Here is a 21,971-nt window from a genome sequence, read left to right on the forward strand (position 1 = left end):
TTGAATCATAGAATGGTTACAGCACAGGAGGGCATTCAGCCCATCGAGCACATGCCGGTCCTCTGTAAGAGCACACCAGCTAGTCCCCGTAGCCCTGCAAATTTTTCATCCATTGGTACTTATCCAATTCCCTTTTGTAAGTCACGATTGAATCTGCCTCCACCCTTTCAGGCCGTGCATTCCAGATCCTAACCACTTGCTGTGTAAAAAAGTTTTTCCTCACGTCGCCTTTGGTTCTTCTGCCAAAACAAACCTATAATTTAAAGATTCAGCCCTCGCCTCTTTTTTTGAAGCTGGGAGAGGTGTTAGACATGGGGGCAGTATTCAAATCTTGGATTAATTCAAGCTCTATGAAGAGTCAAGAATTGTACGCAGTAGTAGCTACAATGTACTGCCTGTTGCCAAGAGAACCATCTGGTCGACAGCTGTTTACTATTAGTGAGAGACATCGCAAACAGTAGGTGGATTAACATCAAGGTTATTATCGGTAGGATGTATTGACCTATTCCTGCCCTTTTATTAAGGCTTTAAGCTGGTTTGCATGTGTTTTCATGAATAGATATTAACCTATTTATACCTATAATGCAACTGTGTTATTCTGCATAGTTTGGGCTTCCAATTTGCTAAAAATTGCTTTGCGAATGAAACAATAGGTGAAAAGGGTTAGGATAGATATAGTAGGGTAGAAATTCACCCCGTCCAAAACAGGGCGCACCTACTGCTTTTTGCTGGTCATTACCGCCGCAATGGTTGCAGCAGCCATTGAATCGAAATTCAGCATTTTTGCTGGAAAAATGGAGCGGGCGCGGTATTGGTTGGCGGGAATCAGCAGTTTGCAGCGGTGTGGGTGGTGAGCAGCGTTTGGACCACGAAATTCACCTACTGCTGATTTGCTGCTCACGAGCCAGCTGCTCCCTGGCCTTCTTAAAGGGCAGTGTTTGCAGCTAGGCCCTGAGCACGGAAGGCATTTGAGTCAAGGACATGGCTAATGCACCAGTAGCAAGGATTTCTCAACCTCCACAATGAGGCCTCTGCGGAGTACAGATTGAGGCCCCCAGCCCACTAGCATTCAACGCCGCTATGAAAAGGGAGAGTGAGAAAGTTTGGAGCACTCTGAAAAGTTTTTGGCCAAAAGAATGGAGATGCACGCAACACGCCTTTGAAGTCCGCTGGCGGTCTTGAGCCGGCACAGTGCACCGACACAAAAAACTGTCAGCGGTCAGTTAACTTTAAAAAATGAATTTCGCTTCCGGGGCGGAGAGACTGCGGTGTGTGCTGTGATGATGGTCTTTAACGACGCATCTGCAGGAACGTGGCGGAAGTGGGGGGGAGCGGGGCGGATCTCCACACCGCTGCAAAAACCCCCGAGTGGCGGCTATTCTCCCACAAATCGGCGGCCACACCACACCGCTGCATGGCCGCCGCTTTCCGATGGTAACAGTCCTTATTGGGAGGCTGACTTTCGGCCCCAGTATGTTAACTAAAATTTAAAAGAAAACTGAAAGAATAGAAAATAAGGGAATGGTATGAAGAACGGCGACCTAAGATCATTAGTGCAGTTTACATTTTACATGAAATTGTGTATTAGGGATTGGAGTAATTTAAGATTAATGTTACGGTAACACAAAGCTCTACCTGATGTCTTTATGGCCTGTAATACTAAATGTTTATTCCAGCATAACAAGAACATGAATTGAAAGCAAACAAAACTAAATGACCGAGGGAGAGGGGAGTTTCTCCGAATCTGTTGGCACTCTTAAGGGACAAGTGAATGGAAAGACATATCCCCAAAGAGCAGTGGATAAATTGCAATGCCTATCGCCTTGTATCTGTGATTATTCCCAGGCACTCCCCAGCACTATTGCATCAGAAAACAGAAGCCGCTCACTTCCAATACAAAGCTAGCACTTGTTTAAGTGCATCAGCTGTACTTGTTGAGGGAAACTGACATCCAGTCTGCTCTTGTGCAGTATGTTTGACCTTATTTTATCTTTAAATAGGAGAAGGAATATAGACAGCTGGTAACATACGTGCCATCTATATTTTCATGGTTCCGTCTTTATAAATTGGCGCTTTTATGTGACAGTCTTCATTGTAAAATGGAGGGAAAGAACAGTACATTCCGGAATCAGCCACTGATACAATCATTACTGGCAACAACTGTGCTGCAGGCAAACTCTTGGATCAGTGAGGCGTTTACATTTAATAGTTCCACAATTGTGAACAAAAACATAAAATTGACGACGTTTTATTTTAGCAGTTAGTGTAAGTGCTAGCAACAATGCAGAGAGCAGTTTGTGTCACCAAATGCGATTAAATTGAAACTTTTCTTCCTTCATCTTTTTGCATTTGCTGCTGCCTTTTTTCCCCTTCCACTCATCGTCATCGGCATCCACTATACACAGTGAGTCTGTACAGCTAGAAAATTTCCCAAATAAAGATAAATAAATACATAAATAATTGGTTGACTTATCGTCTATTCTGAAAACTTACGATTCTTGATGTCAAGCCATTAAAGCTCCCTTAGAAAAGCGATCAATTGGTATATATGATAATGAATATAACAGCTTAATGCTGGAGGAGGAATAAAATACCTGGGGCCAGACGTTCCACATTGAAAAATAGCTCCGTTTTTTGGCGCTATTTGCGAATAACGGCTGATTTCTTATGCCGAAATAGTGCCAAAAAATACGTTTTTAAAACTTTGGTGCAACTTTAAAATACCACTGGTTTTAAGGACGGAGCTAAATATTTTTGACTTAAAAATAACGTCCGTTCTGTGCATGCCCAACACAGCATATACTTGAGGCTCTAAAGTTAAAATGTAGGTGGGGAGATTAATCTGACAGAAAAATTCATTATTCTTTGCTTTGATGCTGGTGAATGGATATTTAGACATCTTTTAGTGAAACTTGTTCGGCAGGATAAAGATAGCCTGACCACAAAGAGTTTTGAGTTCAATCTCTCTCGGTCTCGTTTCATTCTCTCTCTCTCTTTCCCGCTCTCGTAACCAAGGCCCCTAAACCCCTTTAACAAGTCTGCCTGAGTTGGAAATGAGATGGAAATGTCTGTGTAGTTTCATGTCCTTGGGTTGCTGCTCTTTATCTCCCCGCTGCCAATGGTGGTGTTGCCTCCCAGGTCGGGTACTGAGGCCAGTTACGGCCAGTGTGCTTGCTTTGAGGAGGAGGGCAAGGAAATTGCTGCAGTGCAGTGTGGCTGACAGTGCAGCTGAAAGAATAAATCAAAATTACTGAAAAGTTTACATTTTTGAAATTGCTACTCCGTAATCAAAGTAGTCCTTTAACTTTTAAAACCTCAAATGTTCAGCGCATTTTTAAGTCGTTTTTATATAAAATACAGGTTTTGTTCCCTCCCAAAGCTTTAACTTTTAGCCCCGTTAACGCCAATTTCAGTCGGACCAGACTAGGTTAGGCAAGCTTTTTAAAAGTGGTATTTAGCACTGTCCTTAAAAATATCCTTATTGGGGAAACTCGCAAAAACGGCATTATCATTGGGTTTGACCCTGAGTGACGGAACAAAAACGGTTCTCAAAAAAATCGTCCCTTATTTTTTAAGGACGGAGTTACACCATTGGCGAAAGTAGCAAAATGGCCCTAAATTTATTTAGCTCAAAAAAAACTTTCAGCTCCAAAAAATGGAGTTAAATCAATCCTTACGGTGGTGAATTTCTTGCCCCTGGTGTTGAATATTAATATCTAATAAATTTCTCTGTGTTATAGTTTACAGAATATTGCTCACAGAAGGACAGTTTTTTTTATTCATTCACGGGATATGGGAGGCAAGGCCGGCATTTATTTCCCATCCCTAATTTCCTTGAGAAGGTGGTGATGACAACTGAGTGGCTTGCTGGGCCATTTCAGAGGGCAGTTAAGAGTCAACCACATTGCTATGGGTCTGGAGTTGTTTCTATAGTACAGATTCAGTTTCTATGAAGGCAGTCATTTACTTTAAAAGCAGCACAAATTGTTTCTTTCCCTTGGCAAGTAATCATGTAATATTTCCTACATTACAACAGTGACTGCACTTCAAAAGTACTTCAGCGGCTATTTAGGACATCCTGAATGCATAAAAAGGTGTTATGTAAATGCAAGTCTTTCTTTAATGGGAGGAATGAGTGATCATAGCATGATTGAATTTCAAATTCAGATGGAGGGTGAGAAAGTTGGATCTCTAACCAGCGTACTAAGCTTAAATAAAAGAGACTATGAAGGTATGAGGGCAGAGTTGGGTAAAGTGAACTGGGAAAATAGATTAAAGTGTAGGACGGTTGATGAACATTGGTGTACATTTAAGGAGATATATTCCAGTGAGGAGGAAAAGGTATAAGAGAAAAGACAGCCATCCGTGGCTAACTAAAGAAATAAAGGATGGTATCCAATTAAAAACAAGGGCATACAAAGTGGCCAAAACTAGTGGGAGGACAGAAGACTGGGAAGTTTTTAAAAGCCAGCAAACAACGACTAAGAAAATGATTAAGAAAGGGAAGAAAGATTATGAAAGTAAACTAGCACAAAATATAAAAACAGATAGCAAGAGTTTCTATAGGTATATAAAAAGAAAAAGAGTGCCTAAAGTAAATGTTGGTCCCTCAGAGGACGAGACCGGGGAATTAGTAATGAGGAACATGGAGATGGCAGAAACTCTGAACAAATATTTTCTATCAATCTTTACGGTAGAGGATGCTAACAATATTCCGACAGTGGATAGTCTAAGGGCTATAGGGGGGGAGGAACTTATCACAATCACAATCACTAAGGAGGTGGTACTCAGTAAGATAATGAGACTAAAGGCAAATAAATCCCCTGGACCTGATGGCTTGCATCCTAGGGTCTTAAGAGACGTAATGGCAGGGATTGTGGATGCATTGGTTGTAATTTACCAAAATTCCCTGGATTCTGAGGAGGTCCCAGCAGACGCCCCTATATAAAAAAGGAGGCAGACAAAAAGCAGGACATTATAGACCAGTTAGTCTAACATCTGTGGTTGGGAAAATGTTGGCATCCATTATTAAAGAAGCAATAGCAGGACATTTGGAAAAGCAAAGTTCGGTCAGGCAGAGTCAGCATGGATTTATGAAGGGGAAGTCATGTTTGACAAATTTGCTGGAGTTCTTTGAGGATATAACGAACAGGGTGGATAAAGCAGAACCAATGGATGTGGTGTATTTGGACTTCCAGAAGGCATTTAACAAGGTGCCACATAAAAGATTACTGCACAAGATAAAAATTCATGGGGTTGGAGGTAATATGTTAGCATGGATAGAGGATTGGCTAACTAACATAGAACAGAGAGTCGGGATGAATCATTCATTCTCTGGTTGGCAATCAGTAGCTAGTGGGATGCTGCAGGGATCAGTGCTGGGTTCCCAACTATTTACAATCTATATTAACGCCTTGGAAGAAGGGACTGAGTGTAACGTAGCCAAGTTTGCTGATGATACAAAGATGGGAGGAAAAGCAATGTATGAGGAAGACACAAAAAATCTGCAAAAGGACATTGACAGGCTAAGTGAGTGGGCAAAAATTTGGCAGATGGAGTATAATGTTGGAGGTCATGCACTTTGGCAGAAAAAAAAATCAAAGAGCAAGTTATTATTTAAATAGAGAAAGATTGCAAAGTGCCGCAGTACAGCGGGACCTGGGGGTACTTGTGCATGAAACACAAAAGGATAGTATACAGGTACAGCAAGTGATCAGGAAGGCAATGGTATCTTGGTATTTATTGCAAAGGGGATGGAGTATAAAAGCAGTGAAGTCTTATTGCAGCTATATAAGGTATTGGTGAGGCCACACCTGGAATATTGCGTGAAGTTTTAGTTTCCATATTTACGAAAGGATATACTTGCCTTGGAGGCAGTTCAGAGAAGGTTCACTAGGTTGATTCCGGGGATGAGGGGATTGACTTATGAGGAAAAGTTGAGTAGGTTGGGCCTCTACTCATTGGAATTCAGAAGAATGAGAGGTGATCTTATCAAAACGTATAAGATTATTGTGATATATTCACAGAGCACAACACACACAGCTCCTAACATGGCAGGCAGCTTTGTCAGAAGCCTCCGGAACAGCCTGGTTCTATTTATTATTAACTCTGCAGTTGCAGTACACAATCAGTCGAGGAGGCGGGAGCTCGGAGCAGCGCGAGTCCGGGGTCGGCGAGAGGCCTATAAAGGCCAGCGGGAGTCGAGCAGTTCGAGCAGTCAGTCGAGGAGGCGGGAGCTCGGAGCAGCGCGAGTCCGGGGTCGGCGAGAGGCCTATAAAGGCCAGCGGGAGTCGAGCAGTTCGAGCAGTCGGTCGAGGAGGCGGGAGCTCGGAGCAGCGCGAGTCCGGGGTCGGCGAGAGGCGTGCCGGTGCAGCTACAGGGAGAAGGCAAAAAAACAAAGGTGACGTCACAGCCTAGGGGGTAAGTGATTGGCTGGTGATTGGTGAGTAGTTTTTCTTTTTCTTCTTATATTGGTCAGTAACTTTTAACATTGTTATTACCAGTTTAAGTGTATCTAAGGGTTAAGACATGGCAGGAGAGCTCGGTCGGGTGTTATGCTCCTCCTGTACCATGTGGGAACTCAGGGACGCTTCCGGTGTCCCTGACGACTATGTGTGCGGTAAGTGTATCCACCTCCAGCTCCTGACGGTCCGCGTTACGGAATTGGAGCTGAGGGTGGATTTACTCTGGAGCATCCACGATGCTGAGAATGACGTGAGTATCACGTGTAGTGAGTTGGTCTTACCGCAGGGAAAGGGTCCACAGCCAGATAGGGAATGGAAGACCAGCAGGAAGAGTAGAGCAAGGAAGGTAGTGCAGGGGTCCCCTGCGGTCATCCCCCTGCAAAACAGATACACCGCTTTGGGTACTGTTGAGGGGAATGACTCATCAGGGGAGGGCAGCAGCAGCCAAGTTCATGGCACCGTGGCTGGCTCTGCTGCACAGGAGGGCAAGAAAAAGAGTGGGAGAGCGATAGTGATAGGGGATTCAATTGTGAGGGGAATAGATAGGCGTTTCTGCGGCCGCAACCGAGACTCCAGGATGGTATGTTGCCTCCCTGGTGCAAGGGTCAAGGATGTCTCGGAGCGGGTGCAGGACATTCTGAAATGGGAGGGAGAACAGCCAGTTGTCGTGGTGCACATTGGTACCAACGACATAGGCAAAAAAAGGGATGAGGTCCTACGAAACGAATTTAAGGAGCTAGGAGCTAAATTAAAAAGTAGGACCTCAAAAGTAGTAATCTCGGGATTGCTACCAGTGCCACGTGATAGTCAGAGTAGGAATCGCAGGATAGCGCAGATGAATACGTGGCTTGAGCAGTGGTGCAGCAGGGAGGGATTCAAATTCCTGGGGCATTGGGACCGGTTCTGGGGGAGGTGGGACCAGTACAAACCGGACGGTCTGCACCTGGGCAGGACTGGAACCAATGTCCTAGGGGGAGTGTTTGCTAGTGCTGTTGGGGAGGATTTAAACTAATATGGCAGGGGGATGGGAACCAATGCAGGGAGACAGAGGGAAACAAAAAGGAGCCAAAAGCAAAAGACAGAAAGGAGATGAGGAAAAGTGTAGGGCAGAGAAACCCAAGGCAAAGAACAAAAAGGGCCACTGTACAGCAAAATTCTAAAAGGACAAAGGGTGTTAATAAAACAAGCCTGAAGACTTTGTGTCTTAATGCAAGGAGTATCCGCAATAAGGTGGATGAATTAATTGTGCAAATAGATGTTAACAAATATGATGTGATTGGGATTACGGAGACGTGGCTCCAGGATGATCAGGGCTGGGAACTCAACATTCAGGGGTATTCAACATTCAGGAAGGATAGAATAAAAGGAAAAGGAGGTGGGGTAGCATTGCTGGTTAAAGAGGAGATTAATGCAATAGTTAGGAAAGACATTAGCTTGGATGATGTGGAATCTATATGGGTAGAGCTGCAGAACACCAAAGGGCAAAAAACGTTAGTAGGAGTTGTGTACAGACCTCCAAACAGTAATAGGGATGTTGGGGAGGGCATCAAACAGGAAATTAGGGGTGCATGCAATAAAGGTGTAGCAGTTATAATGGGTGACTTTAATATGCACATAGATTGGGCTAGCCAAACTGGAAGCAATACGGTGGAGGAGGATTTCCTGGAGTGCATAAGGGATGGTTTTCTAGACCAATATGTTGAGGAACCAACTAGGGGGGAGGCCATCTTAGACTGCGTGTTGTGTAATGAGAGAGGATTAATTAGCAATCTCATTGTGCGAGGCCCCTTGGGGAAGAGTGACCATAATATGGTGGAATTCTGCATTAGGATGGAGAATGAAACAGTAATTTCAGAGACCATGGTCCAGAACTTAAAGAAGGGTAACTTTGAAGGTATGAGGCGTGAATTGGCTAGGATAGATTGGCGAATGATACTTAGGGGGTTGACTGTGGATGGGCAATGGCAGACATTTAGAGACCGCATGGATGAAGTACAACAATTGTACATTCCTGTCTGGCGTAAAAATAAAAAGGTGAAGGTGGCTCAACCGTGGCTATCTAGGGAAATCAGGGATAGTATTAAAGCCAAGGAAGTGGCATACAAATTGGCCAGAAATAGCAGCGAACCTGGGGACTGGGAGAAATTTAGAACTCAGCAGAGGAGGACAAAGGGTTTGATTAGGACAGGGAAAATGGAGTACGAGAAGAAGCTTGCAGGGAACATTAAGGCGGATTGCAAAAGTTTCTATAGGTATGTAAAGAGAAAAAGGTTGGTGAAGACAAACGTAGGTCCCCTGCAGTCAGAATCAGGGGAAGTCATAACGGGGAACAAAGAAATGGCGGATCAATTGAACAAGTACTTTGGTTCGGTATTCACTAAGGAGGATACAAACAACCTTCCGGATATAAAAGGGGTCAGAGGGTCTAGTAAGGAAGAGGAACTGAGGGAAATCTTTATTAGTCGGGAAATTGTGTTGGGGAAATTGATGGGATTGAAGGCAGATAAATCCCCAGGGCCTGATGGACTGCATCCCAGAGTACTTAAGGAGGTGGCCTTGGAAATAGCGGATGCATTGACAGTCATTTTCCAACATTCCATTGACTCTGGATCAGTTCCTATGGAGTGGAGGGTAGCCAATGTAACCCCACTTTTTAAAAAAGGAGGGAGAGAGAAAACAGGGAATTATAGACCGGTCAGCCTGACCTCAGTAGTGGGTAAAATGATGGAATCAATTATTAAGGATGTCATAGCAGTGCATCTGGAAAATGGTGACATGATAGGTCCAAGTCAGCATGGATTTGTGAAAGGGAAATCATGCTTGACAAATCTTCTGGAATTTTTTGAGGATGTTTCCAGTAAAGTGGACAAAGGAGAACCAGTTGATGTGGTATATTTGGACTTTCAGAAGGCTTTCGACAAGGTCCCACACAAGAGATTAATGTGCAAAGTTAAAGCACATGGGATTGGGGGTAGTGTGCTGACGTGGATTGAGAACTGGTTGTCAGACAGGAAGCAAAGAGTAGGAGTAAACGGGTACTTTTCAGAATGGCAGGCAGTGACTAGTGGAGTGCCGCAAGGTTCTGTGCTGGGGCCCCAGCTGTTTACATTGTACATTAATGATTTAGACGAGGGGATTAAATGCAGTATCTCCAAATTTGCGGATGATACTAAGTTGGGTGGCAGTGTGAGCTGCGAGGAGGATGCTATTAGGCTGCAGAGTGACTTGGATAGGTTAGGTGAGTGGGCAAATGCATGGCAGATGAAGTATAATGTGGATAAATGTGAGGTTATCCACTTTGGTGGTAAAAACAGAGAGACAGACTATTATCTGAATGGTGACAGATTAGGAAAAGGGAAGGTGCAACGAGACCTGGGTGTCATGGTACATCAGTCATTGAAGGTTGGCATGCAGGTACAGCAGGCGGTTAAGAAAGCAAATGGCATGTTGGCCTTCATAGCGAGGGGATTTGAATACAGGGGCAGGGAGGTGTTGCTACAGTTGTACAGGGCCTTGGTGAGGCCACACCTGGAGTATTGTGTACAGTTTTGGTCTCCTAACTTGAGGAAGGACATTCTTGCTATTGAGGGAGTGCAGCGAAGGTTCAACAGACTGATTCCCGGGATGGCGGGACTGACCTATCAAGAAAGATTGGATCAATTGGGCTTGTATTCACTGGAGTTCAGAAGAATGAGAGGGGACCTCATAGAAACGTTTAAAATTCTGACGGGTTTAGACAGGTTAGATGCAGAAAGAATGTTCCCAATGTTGGGGAAGTCCAGAACCAGGGGTCACAGTCTGAGGATAAGGGGTAAGCCATTTAGGACCGAGATGAGGAGAAACTTCTTCACCCAGAGAGTGGTGAACCTGTGGAATTCTCTACCACAGAAAGTAGTTGAGGCCAATTCACTAAATATATTCAAAAGGGAGTTAGATGAAGTCCTTACTACTCGGGGGATCAAGGGTTATGGCGAGAAAGCAGGAAGGGGGTACTGAAGTTTCATGTTCAGCCATGAACTCATTGAATGGCGGTGCAGGCTAGAAGGGCTGAATGGCCTGCTCCTGCACCTATTTTCTATGTTTCTATGTTTCTATGTTTCTAATATGTCCACATCCACAGTGTGGAGCTACAAACATTATAAGCTTACAGACATTACACTTCTCCCTCCTTAATGAAGAAGTTATTATGACAAACATCATACATAACTTTCATTTTTATACATAACACAGGATATAGATGTATTTTTTTTCCATATTTACAAATGTAACTTTACCACTTGTTTTCTGTTTCGAAGAGGATATCTTCGCTCTTGAACAGAACCTTCCAAACATGGTGTCGATTTCACACTCATTCGAGGCTCATCCTAAGGAGCGTTTTCCCTCACGGAATTTCCTTGATTTTCATTTGAACTCACTCTAACTTCAGGCTGTTTGTTTTCCTGACTCGAACTCAAACTTACATTCTGATTCTCTCCTGGATTTGTTTCCAGTACATTGGATTTAGGATTTGCTATTGGTGTATCAAAACTATCTGATGAGTCAGAAATAATTGAATCATTCCCACCTTCAACTCCTTCCATGTCTGTAGGTAAAATATGATCAATATGAACAAACCTAACCTGTCCATTATCAAACATCTTTACCAAATATGTGCGAGGACCACATATCTTCACCACTCTTCCTAGTAACCACTTTAACCATTTCTGGTGATGGTTCTTCACTCTCACCTTCTGGTTTAATTTCACACTTCTCTCTTTTATTCTACCTCTATCATGATTCTCTTTCTGTTTTAATTGTGTCTCTTCTACGGACTGTGCCAAATTTGGTTTTAACAACGAGAATCTGGTTTGTGGCTGTCGTATGAGAAACAACTCTGCTGGTGTTCTACCAGTAGTTGTATGAGGAGTATTTCGATATGTAATCAAAAAATTAGCCAATTTGTGATCCAATGACAACTGTCGTTTCCTTGGATTTGGATCTAACATTTATTTTATGAGGGCACGTTTTCCAATTTGTACAGTGCGCTCTGCTGCACCATTCGAAGCAGGATGGTATGGTGGAACCTTGGTATGTTTCATACCATTTTTGCTCGTGAATTATGCAAATTCTTCTGAACGAAATTGTGGTCCATTATCCGAAACAATTTCTTCAGGGAGGCCAAATGCAGAAAATAATTTTTGTAAAATGTCCAATGTTTTACTTGTTGTTATTTTCCACATTGGGAACACCTTAACCCACTTCGAATGGCTATCAATCACAATGAACAATTGTTGTCCTTCTAACTCAGCAAAATCAATATGTAGGCTTTGCCACACCCTGGGAGGCCATTTCCATGGCTGTAATGGTACTTGTGGTGGTTGCTTGCTTACCGATTGACATGTCATACACTGACTCACGATGTACTCTATATCTTTATCAAGACCTGGCCACCATAAATAACTGCGTGCAAAACTCTTGGTCAAGCACATTCCCAGGTGCTGGTTATGGAGGTCTCCTAATAATTTGGACCTGAATTTATTTAGCATAACCACTCTTGCACCCCACATGATACAATCTTTATCGACTGACAATTCATTCCTGCGAATGAAGAATAGATGTGTATCTTTGTTTGTTACCTGGTTTGGCCATCCATTTGCAATATAATCATACACCTTTGACATCACTGGGTCACGTTTGGTTGCTCTACCAATCTCTTCAGCTGTGACTAGCAGTTCATCAATGTATGAAAAATAAAACACTTCTTCCCTATCGGGTGTAACTTGTGATGGGGAAGGCAATCTAGACATTGCATCAGCTGATCAGCTGATTGTCTATATTCAATATCATATATATATGCTGACAAAATCAAAGCCCATCTCTGCATTCTGGCTGCAGCTAATGTTGGAACTGGGGACTTTCGATGGAGGATTGCTGTTAGGGGCTTATGGTCCGGAGCAATGGTAAACTTACGACCATACAAGTATTTGTGAAACTTCTTGACCCCAAAAATTAATGCCGAAGCTTCCCTTTCAATTTGCGCATAATTACTCTCACTGGCACTGAGAGTGCATAAAGCAAAAGCAATTGGTCTCTCCTCCCCAGTACGTGATACATGAGAGATCACTGCCCCAACTTCATACGGAGAGGCATCACATGCTAGCTTAATCTCCTTAGATATGTCATAGTGAACTAACATGGGTGCTCTCTACCAATTTGCTTTTATGAATGTTGTATCGCATTCTTTTGACACTTCCATTGGACCTGTTTTTTCAAAAGTTCATTCAATGGATGTAATAGTGTAGCCAAATTTGGTAGGAACTTCCCATAATAGTTCAAAAGACCCAAGAATGAACGAAGTTCAGTGACATTCCTAGGAGTGGGTGCATTTCTGATTGCATCCAATTTTTCCATGGTTGGATGTAAACCATCTTTGTATACTCTGTACCCTAAGTACTCCACTGAGTTTTTAAATAACTCACACTTACGAGCAGACACTCGTACTCTGTGCTTCTCTAGCCGTTTGAGGACTTTATTCAGTATGTTATTATGAATTTGCCTATTTGGTGCTGATATTAGTATACCATACTACCCCATCAATACCTTTCAAAATCTGGTTCATCACCCCTTAGAATATGACAGGGGCGGAAGACACTCCAAACGGTAGCCTATTAAATTGATATAGGCCTAGATGAGTATTTATAGTCAAACATGACTTGGACTCCTCATCAAGCGATAAGTGGGCATTCGTAAGATCCAGTTTTGAGAAGACCTGACCACCTGTCAGTGTTGTGAACAAATCTTCTATATTCGGCAATGTATTGGGGACATTACCCTTTAGAACCTGGTTTACGGTTACTTTATAATCACCACACAATCTTACCTTACCATCGGACTTAGGTAAAGCAACAATGGGTGTAGCCCAATTGCATCGATCTATCTTACAAATAATGTTCTCAGTCTCTAGTCTTTTGAGTTCTTGCTCAACTTTCTCCTTGAGTGCATATGGTACGGAATGTGGCTTGTAGTAAACTGATCTTGCGTACTTCTGTACCCTGACACTCGCCTTGAAGCCTTGGATCGGATTGCCCGTTTCGCAGAACACCTTCGGATTCTTCTTGATAACCTCATCCGTTGATGAAAATCTCGCTTCCACACAGAAAATCTCACTCCAATCCAGCTTCAGTGAGCTCAACCAATTTCTTCCTAGTAAGGCAGGCTTGTCTCCTTTCACTACTATTAGAGGCAAGTTCTGAAATTTTTATATTTCACCGGCACGGTGATACGACCTACCACAGGAATTTTCTCTCCCGAGTAGCCTCGCAGCTCTACCTTGGATTTCTCCAGTTGGAAATCACGCAATTTTTCGAGGTACAGCAACTCCGGTACTGCACTCACGGATGCACCCGTGTCGATTTCCATTGGTATCTTGAATCCCGCAACAGCTATTTGGATTTTGATGCTTTCTGAATCGCTGTCCGTGCTCCTGATGACGTGTAACTCTAACATCTCCTCGTCCTGTTGTTGTTCTTCCATGCTATATAGTCTCTTGGGATTTCTACTCATAGCTTTGAACGCTGGATTCATAGCTTTAAAAGTTGGTTTACCCTTCAGTCGGCATGCCTTCGCAAAATGCCCAGTCTTTCTGCAGAAGAAACACTCTGCCTTCATGTATGGACAACTTTGAGCAATGTGTTGACCCAGGCACCCATAGCACGACTTCAACGCTCTGTTAGAATTTCCCGTTTCTGAGACTTTGGGCCCCCGCCGTCTTTTACTTTGAACCTGCAGGTGATTTACCTCGGTTGACTGATGACCGTAATTATTATTTAATTCTCGGGAATATTGTTCAGCTATGCCCATCGACCTCACTGTCTGACAAGCAATCTCAAAAGTCAAGTCATCCGTCATCAATAACTTCCTTCTGATCGCAAGATTTTTCACCCCACAAATAAAACAATCCCGTAATGCTCAGTTTTGTAAGTTTCCAAAATTACAGTGCATCGATAGCTTCTTTAATGCAACGATGTAATCACTGATATTTTCATCAGACGTTTGATTCCGAATCCCGAAACAATAGCTTTCAGCAATTTCCACCACTTTGGGGTTCTAGTGCTGCTCCAGCTTCATTAAAATCTCTTTAAGCATTGTGTCCTTTGGCTCGTCAGGCACAAGCAGATTTACCAGCGTTTCATACAACGCCGGGCCTGCCTCCAATAAGAAGATCGCTGTCTTACGTTTCAACACAGCCCGGTTCTGGCCTGCATTGTCTGGAACTTCGATTATGTTATTTGCAGTGAAATACATTTCTAGCCGATCCACATACACTTTAAAACGTTCCCGGTGTTGTCTATATTCACCCAAATGTCCCATTACACCTGCCATTTTAATCTCTAGCTGGTCACACCATGTGCTGTATTTTACCTCAGATTTTTGTAGCTTTTTCCAAAGACAGTAACTTCAAAAGTCTCTCTGGGTGGGTGGGTGAATCCTTCACCAACAAAATTTAAGCTTTAAATCCTTCGAAAAATCCCATCTCCTCGCCAAATGTGATATATTCACAGAGCACAGCACACACCGCTCCTAACCTAGCAGGAAGCTCTGTTGGAAGCCTCTGGAACAGCCTGATTCTGTTTATTATTAACTCTGCAGTTGCAATATACAATACGTCCACATCCACAGTGTGGAGCTACAAACATTACAAGCTTACAGACATTACAATTATGAGGGGGCTTGACAAGGTGGATGCAGAGAGGATGTTTCCACTGATGGGGGAGACTAGAACTAGAGGGCACGATCTTAGAATAAGGGGTCGTCCATTTAAAACAGAAATGAGGAGAAATTTTTTCTCTCAGAGAGTGTTGTAAATCTGTGGAATTCACGGCGTCAGAGAGCTGTGGAAGCTGGGACATTGAATAAATTTAAGACAGAAATAGAGTTTCTTAAATGATAAGGGATAAGGGGTTATGGGGAGCGGGTGGAGAAATGGAGCTGAGTCCATGATCAGATCAGCCATGATCTTGTCGAATAGCGGAGCAAGCTCGAGGGGCCTTATGGCCTACTCCTGTTCCTATTTCTTATGTTCTTATGAAATATTTAACTCAGGAAAGGTGCAGTGTTGAGCTGGAACCATTTTATTTTGTTACTGCCTGTGCCATAAAGAAGTGGGAGGGAATACAGTATATAAATGTCACAGCAACATAAAAAGGAATTCTGCATTCACTGTATGTATCCTACTTTTGGAGAGGACAAAATTAATATTGCAAGTATTCATTTCTTAATTATTCTAAATTGGTAGTTCCTCAATAATTTATACAGATACTTTATATAATTGTAAACAAGTTTCACAGAAAATTCCTACGTTTTCAGCTGCAATGCCATTTCTCGATTTTTTGCAGCACACAGAACTGTGTCGTAATTCTCCATTGTAGTGTTAGTTGCATCAAATAGTCAGTTAATTAGTGTGAAGGCTGCTTTCTTTCTGAAACACTGATATATCCTGTGATGATGGGCTACTATAGTACATAAGCCACAGGATGTGCTTTTACTGCATACTTCTGTTTTCTCTCACAGAATGGCTCAAATATCTGTCAAATTGTAATTATTATAAAAGAAGATAATATGGTATTCTTATTCATTATAGATTTGATATTTACATAATCCATCAATAAATTCCATTGTAGGGTTTTTAAAAAATACATCCTACATCTAATCTTAAAATTAGATCTTGCTCACATCTTCCGGACATTAGGCAATGACTAACATTTCAAAATGTTAAATGTTAAAGCCTGCTCAGCCTCAGCTGTCAATTGCTATGGTTTTTTGGTGTGATTGTTGATATTGTAGAATATTAGTGGATTTTAAGTGATGGTAATAGTGGAATAACTTGCTGTTTTGACTGAAGATAAGGAGATAATAATTAAATACATGTTAACAAAAAATCATTTTTTGTAAACTGGAAACAATCACAATTGCCCCTAGCCATTGCAAAAGTACACAATACATCAAAAGGTAGCCACCTCACTGTTGCTGAGGGACAAGGATGAATTTTAATGCCTCAATTAAAAAAATCTTATCCCTTTGTTCAAATCTCTCCACATCCTCGCTCCTCCCTATTTCTGTAACTTCCTCCAGCCCTGTAACCCTCTGAGAGCTCTGTATCCACTTACTCTGGCCTCTTGTGCATCCCCCACTTCCTTCACCCCACCAGTGATGGTCGCATCTTCAGCCGTCTAGATCCTAAACTCTGGAATTCCCTACCCAAGCCTCTTTACCTCTCCACATCTTTCTCCTCCTTGAAGACACTGCTTAAAACCTACCTCTTTGATTGTGATATATTCACAGAGCACAAGCACACACAGCTCTTAACATGGCAGGCAACTCTCTCGGAAGCCTCTGAAAATCTGCCTGGTTCTGTTTATTATTAACCCTGCAGTTGCAGTACACAATACGTCCACATCCACAATGTGGAGCTACAAACATTACAAGCTTACAGATATTACACTTCTCCCTCCTTAATGAAGAAGTTATTATAACAAACATCATACATAACTTGCATGTTTATACATAACACAGGATATAAACTTATTTTTTTCCATATTTACAAATTTAACTTTACCACTTGTTTTCTGTTTCGAAGAGGATATCTTCGCTCTTGAACAGAACCTTCCAAACATGGTGTCGATTTCACACTCATTCGAGGCTCATCCTAAGGAGCGTTTTCCCTCACGGAATTTCCTTGATTTTCATTTGAACTCACTCTAACTTCAGGCTGTTTGTTTTCCTGACTCGAACTCAAACTTACATTCTGATTCTCTCCTGGATTTGTTTCCAGTACATTGGATTTAGGATTTGCTATTGGTGTATCAAAACTATCTGATGAGTCAGAAATAATTGAATCATTCCCACCTTCAACTCCTTCCATGTCTGTAGGTAAAATATGATCAATATGAACAAACCTAACCTGTCCATTATCAAACATCTTTACCAAATATGTGCGAGGACCACATATCTTCACCACTCTTCCTAGTAACCACTTTAACCATTTCTGGTGATGGTTCTTCACTCTCACCTTCTGGTTTAATTTCACACTTCTCTCTTTTATTCTACCTCTATCATGATTCTCTTTCTGTTTTAATTGTGTCTCTTCTACGGACTGTGCCAAATTTGGTTTTAACAACGAGAATCTGGTTTGTGGCTGTCGTATGAGAAACAACTCTGCTGGTGTTCTACCAGTAGTTGTATGAGGAGTATTTCGATATGTAATCAAAAAATTAGCCAATTTGTGATCCAATGACAACTGTCGTTTCCTTGGATTTGGATCTAACATTTATTTTATGAGGGCACGTTTTCCAATTTGTACAGTGCGCTCTGCTGCACCATTCGAAGCAGGATGGTATGGTGGAACCTTGGTATGTTTCATACCATTTTTGCTCGTGAATTATGCAAATTCTTCTGAACGAAATTGTGGTCCATTATCCGAAACAATTTCTTCAGGGAGGCCAAATGCAGAAAATAATTTTTGTAAAATGTCCAATGTTTTACTTGTTGTTATTTTCCACATTGGGAACACCTTAACCCACTTCGAATGGCTATCAATCACAATGAACAATTGTTGTCCTTCTAACTCAGCAAAATCAATATGTAGGCTTTGCCACACCCTGGGAGGCCATTTCCATGGCTGTAATGGTACTTGTGGTGGTTGCTTGCTTACCGATTGACATGTCATACACTGACTCACGATGTACTCTATATCTTTATCAAGACCTGGCCACCATAAATAACTGCGTGCAAAACTCTTGGTCAAGCACATTCCCAGGTGCTGGTTATGGAGGTCTCCTAATAATTTGGACCTGAATTTATTTAGCATAACCACTCTTGCACCCCACATGATACAATCTTTATCGACTGACAATTCATTCCTGCGAATGAAGAATAGATGTGTATCTTTGTTTGTTACCTGGTTTGGCCATCCATTTGCAATATAATCATACACCTTTGACATCACTGGGTCACGTTTGGTTGCTCTACCAATCTCTTCAGCTGTGACTAGCAGTTCATCAATGTATGAAAAATAAAACACTTCTTCCCTATCGGGTGTAACTTGTGATGGGGAAGGCAATCTAGACATTGCATCAGCTGATCAGCTGATTGTCTATATTCAATATCATATATATATGCTGACAAAATCAAAGCCCATCTCTGCATTCTGGCTGCAGCTAATGTTGGAACTGGGGACTTTCGATGGAGGATTGCTGTTAGGGGCTTATGGTCCGGAGCAATGGTAAACTTACGACCATACAAGTATTTGTGAAACTTCTTGACCCCAAAAATTAATGCCGAAGCTTCCCTTTCAATTTGCGCATAATTACTCTCACTGGCACTGAGAGTGCATAAAGCAAAAGCAATTGGTCTCTCCTCCCCAGTACGTGATACATGAGAGATCACTGCCCCAACTTCATACGGAGAGGCATCACATGCTAGCTTAATCTCCTTAGATATGTCATAGTGAACTAACATGGGTGCTCTCTACCAATTTGCTTTTATGAATGTTGTATCGCATTCTTTTGACACTTCCATTGGACCTGTTTTTTCAAAAGTTCATTCAATGGATGTAATAGTGTAGCCAAATTTGGTAGGAACTTCCCATAATAGTTCAAAAGACCCAAGAATGAACGAAGTTCAGTGACATTCCTAGGAGTGGGTGCATTTCTGATTGCATCCAATTTTTCCATGGTTGGATGTAAACCATCTTTGTATACTCTGTACCCTAAGTACTCCACTGAGTTTTTAAATAACTCACACTTACGAGCAGACACTCGTACTCTGTGCTTCTCTAGCCGTTTGAGGACTTTATTCAGTATGTTATTATGAATTTGCCTATTTGGTGCTGATATTAGTATACCATACTACCCCATCAATACCTTTCAAAATCTGGTTCATCACCCCTTAGAATATGACAGGGGCGGAAGACACTCCAAACGGTAGCCTATTAAATTGATATAGGCCTAGATGAGTATTTATAGTCAAACATGACTTGGACTCCTCATCAAGCGATAAGTGGGCATTCGTAAGATCCAGTTTTGAGAAGACCTGACCACCTGTCAGTGTTGTGAACAAATCTTCTATATTCGGCAATGTATTGGGGACATTACCCTTTAGAACCTGGTTTACGGTTACTTTATAATCACCACACAATCTTACCTTACCATCGGACTTAGGTAAAGCAACAATGGGTGTAGCCCAATTGCATCGATCTATCTTACAAATAATGTTCTCAGTCTCTAGTCTTTTGAGTTCTTGCTCAACTTTCTCCTTGAGTGCATATGGTACGGAATGTGGCTTGTAGTAAACTGATCTTGCGTACTTCTGTACCCTGACACTCGCCTTGAAGCCTTGGATCGGATTGCCCGTTTCGCAGAACACCTTCGGATTCTTCTTGATAACCTCATCCGTTGATGAAAATCTCGCTTCCACACAGAAAATCTCACTCCAATCCAGCTTCAGTGAGCTCAACCAATTTCTTCCTAGTAAGGCAGGCTTGTCTCCTTTCACTACTATTAGAGGCAAGTTCTGAAATTTTTATATTTCACCGGCACGGTGATACGACCTACCACAGGAATTTTCTCTCCCGAGTAGCCTCGCAGCTCTACCTTGGATTTCTCCAGTTGGAAATCACGCAATTTTTCGAGGTACAGCAACTCCGGTACTGCACTCACGGATGCACCCGTGTCGATTTCCATTGGTATCTTGAATCCCGCAACAGCTATTTGGATTTTGATGCTTTCTGAATCGCTGTCCGTGCTCCTGATGACGTGTAACTCTAACATCTCCTCGTCCTGTTGTTGTTCTTCCATGCTATATAGTCTCTTGGGATTTCTACTCATAGCTTTGAACGCTGGATTCATAGCTTTAAAAGTTGGTTTACCCTTCAGTCGGCATGCCTTCGCAAAATGCCCAGTCTTTCTGCAGAAGAAACACTCTGCCTTCATGTATGGACAACTTTGAGCAATGTGTTGACCCAGGCACCCATAGCACGACTTCAACGCTCTGTTAGAATTTCCCGTTTCTGAGACTTTGGGCCCCCGCCGTCTTTTACTTTGAACCTGCAGGTGATTTACCTCGGTTGACTGATGACCGTAATTATTATTTAATTCTCGGGAATATTGTTCAGCTATGCCCATCGACCTCACTGTCTGACAAGCAATCTCAAAAGTCAAGTCATCCGTCATCAATAACTTCCTTCTGATCGCAAGATTTTTCACCCCACAAATAAAACAATCCCGTAATGCTCAGTTTTGTAAGTTTCCAAAATTACAGTGCATCGATAGCTTCTTTAATGCAACGATGTAATCACTGATATTTTCATCAGACGTTTGATTCCGAATCCCGAAACAATAGCTTTCAGCAATTTCCACCACTTTGGGGTTCTAGTGCTGCTCCAGCTTCATTAAAATCTCTTTAAGCATTGTGTCCTTTGGCTCGTCAGGCACAAGCAGATTTACCAGCGTTTCATACAACGCCGGGCCTGCCTCCAATAAGAAGATCGCTGTCTTACGTTTCAACACAGCCCGGTTCTGGCCTGCATTGTCTGGAACTTCGATTATGTTATTTGCAGTGAAATACATTTCTAGCCGATCCACATACACTTTAAAACGTTCCCGGTGTTGTCTATATTCACCCAAATGTCCCATTACACCTGCCATTTTAATCTCTAGCTGGTCACACCATGTGCTGTATTTTACCTCAGATTTTTGTAGCTTTTTCCAAAGACAGTAACTTCAAAAGTCTCTCTGGGTGGGTGGGTGAATCCTTCACCAACAAAATTTAAGCTTTAAATCCTTCGAAAAATCCCATCTCCTCGCCAAATGTGATATATTCACAGAGCACAGCACACACCGCTCCTAACCTAGCAGGAAGCTCTGTTGGAAGCCTCTGGAACAGCCTGATTCTGTTTATTATTAACTCTGCAGTTGCAATATACAATACGTCCACATCCACAGTGTGGAGCTACAAACATTACAAGCTTACAGACATTACAATTATGAGGGGGCTTGACAAGGTGGATGCAGAGAGGATGTTTCCACTGATGGGGGAGACTAGAACTAGAGGGCACGATCTTAGAATAAGGGGTCGTCCATTTAAAACAGAAATGAGGAGAAATTTTTTCTCTCAGAGAGTGTTGTAAATCTGTGGAATTCACGGCGTCAGAGAGCTGTGGAAGCTGGGACATTGAATAAATTTAAGACAGAAATAGAGTTTCTTAAATGATAAGGGATAAGGGGTTATGGGGAGCGGGTGGAGAAATGGAGCTGAGTCCATGATCAGATCAGCCATGATCTTGTCGAATAGCGGAGCAAGCTCGAGGGGCCTTATGGCCTACTCCTGTTCCTATTTCTTATGTTCTTATGAAATATTTAACTCAGGAAAGGTGCAGTGTTGAGCTGGAACCATTTTATTTTGTTACTGCCTGTGCCATAAAGAAGTGGGAGGGAATACAGTATATAAATGTCACAGCAACATAAAAAGGAA

General features: G+C 42.3%; 1 protein-coding gene across 3 annotated transcripts in view; it reads left to right on the plus strand.

Annotated features, from left to right (window-relative positions):
* The first annotated feature begins 438 nt into the window (after positions 1–438).
* The window catches only part of LOC139232924 (dual specificity testis-specific protein kinase 2-like), a 146,207-nt gene continuing 124,674 nt past the window's right edge, over positions 439–21,971 (plus strand). The window contains exon 1 of one of the 3 annotated variants that reach the window (XM_070863422.1): positions 439–477. The gene's annotated coding sequence lies outside the window, so the exon portion shown is untranslated. Of the gene's footprint in view, positions 488–1,133; positions 1,219–21,971 lie in introns of those variants that run through there. The other 2 variants (XM_070863421.1, XM_070863423.1) reach the window with 2 other exon arrangements.

The sequence above is a fragment of the Pristiophorus japonicus genome, chromosome 20 (assembly GCF_044704955.1).
Source record: "Pristiophorus japonicus isolate sPriJap1 chromosome 20, sPriJap1.hap1, whole genome shotgun sequence".
Taxonomy (NCBI): domain Eukaryota; kingdom Metazoa; phylum Chordata; class Chondrichthyes; family Pristiophoridae; genus Pristiophorus; species Pristiophorus japonicus.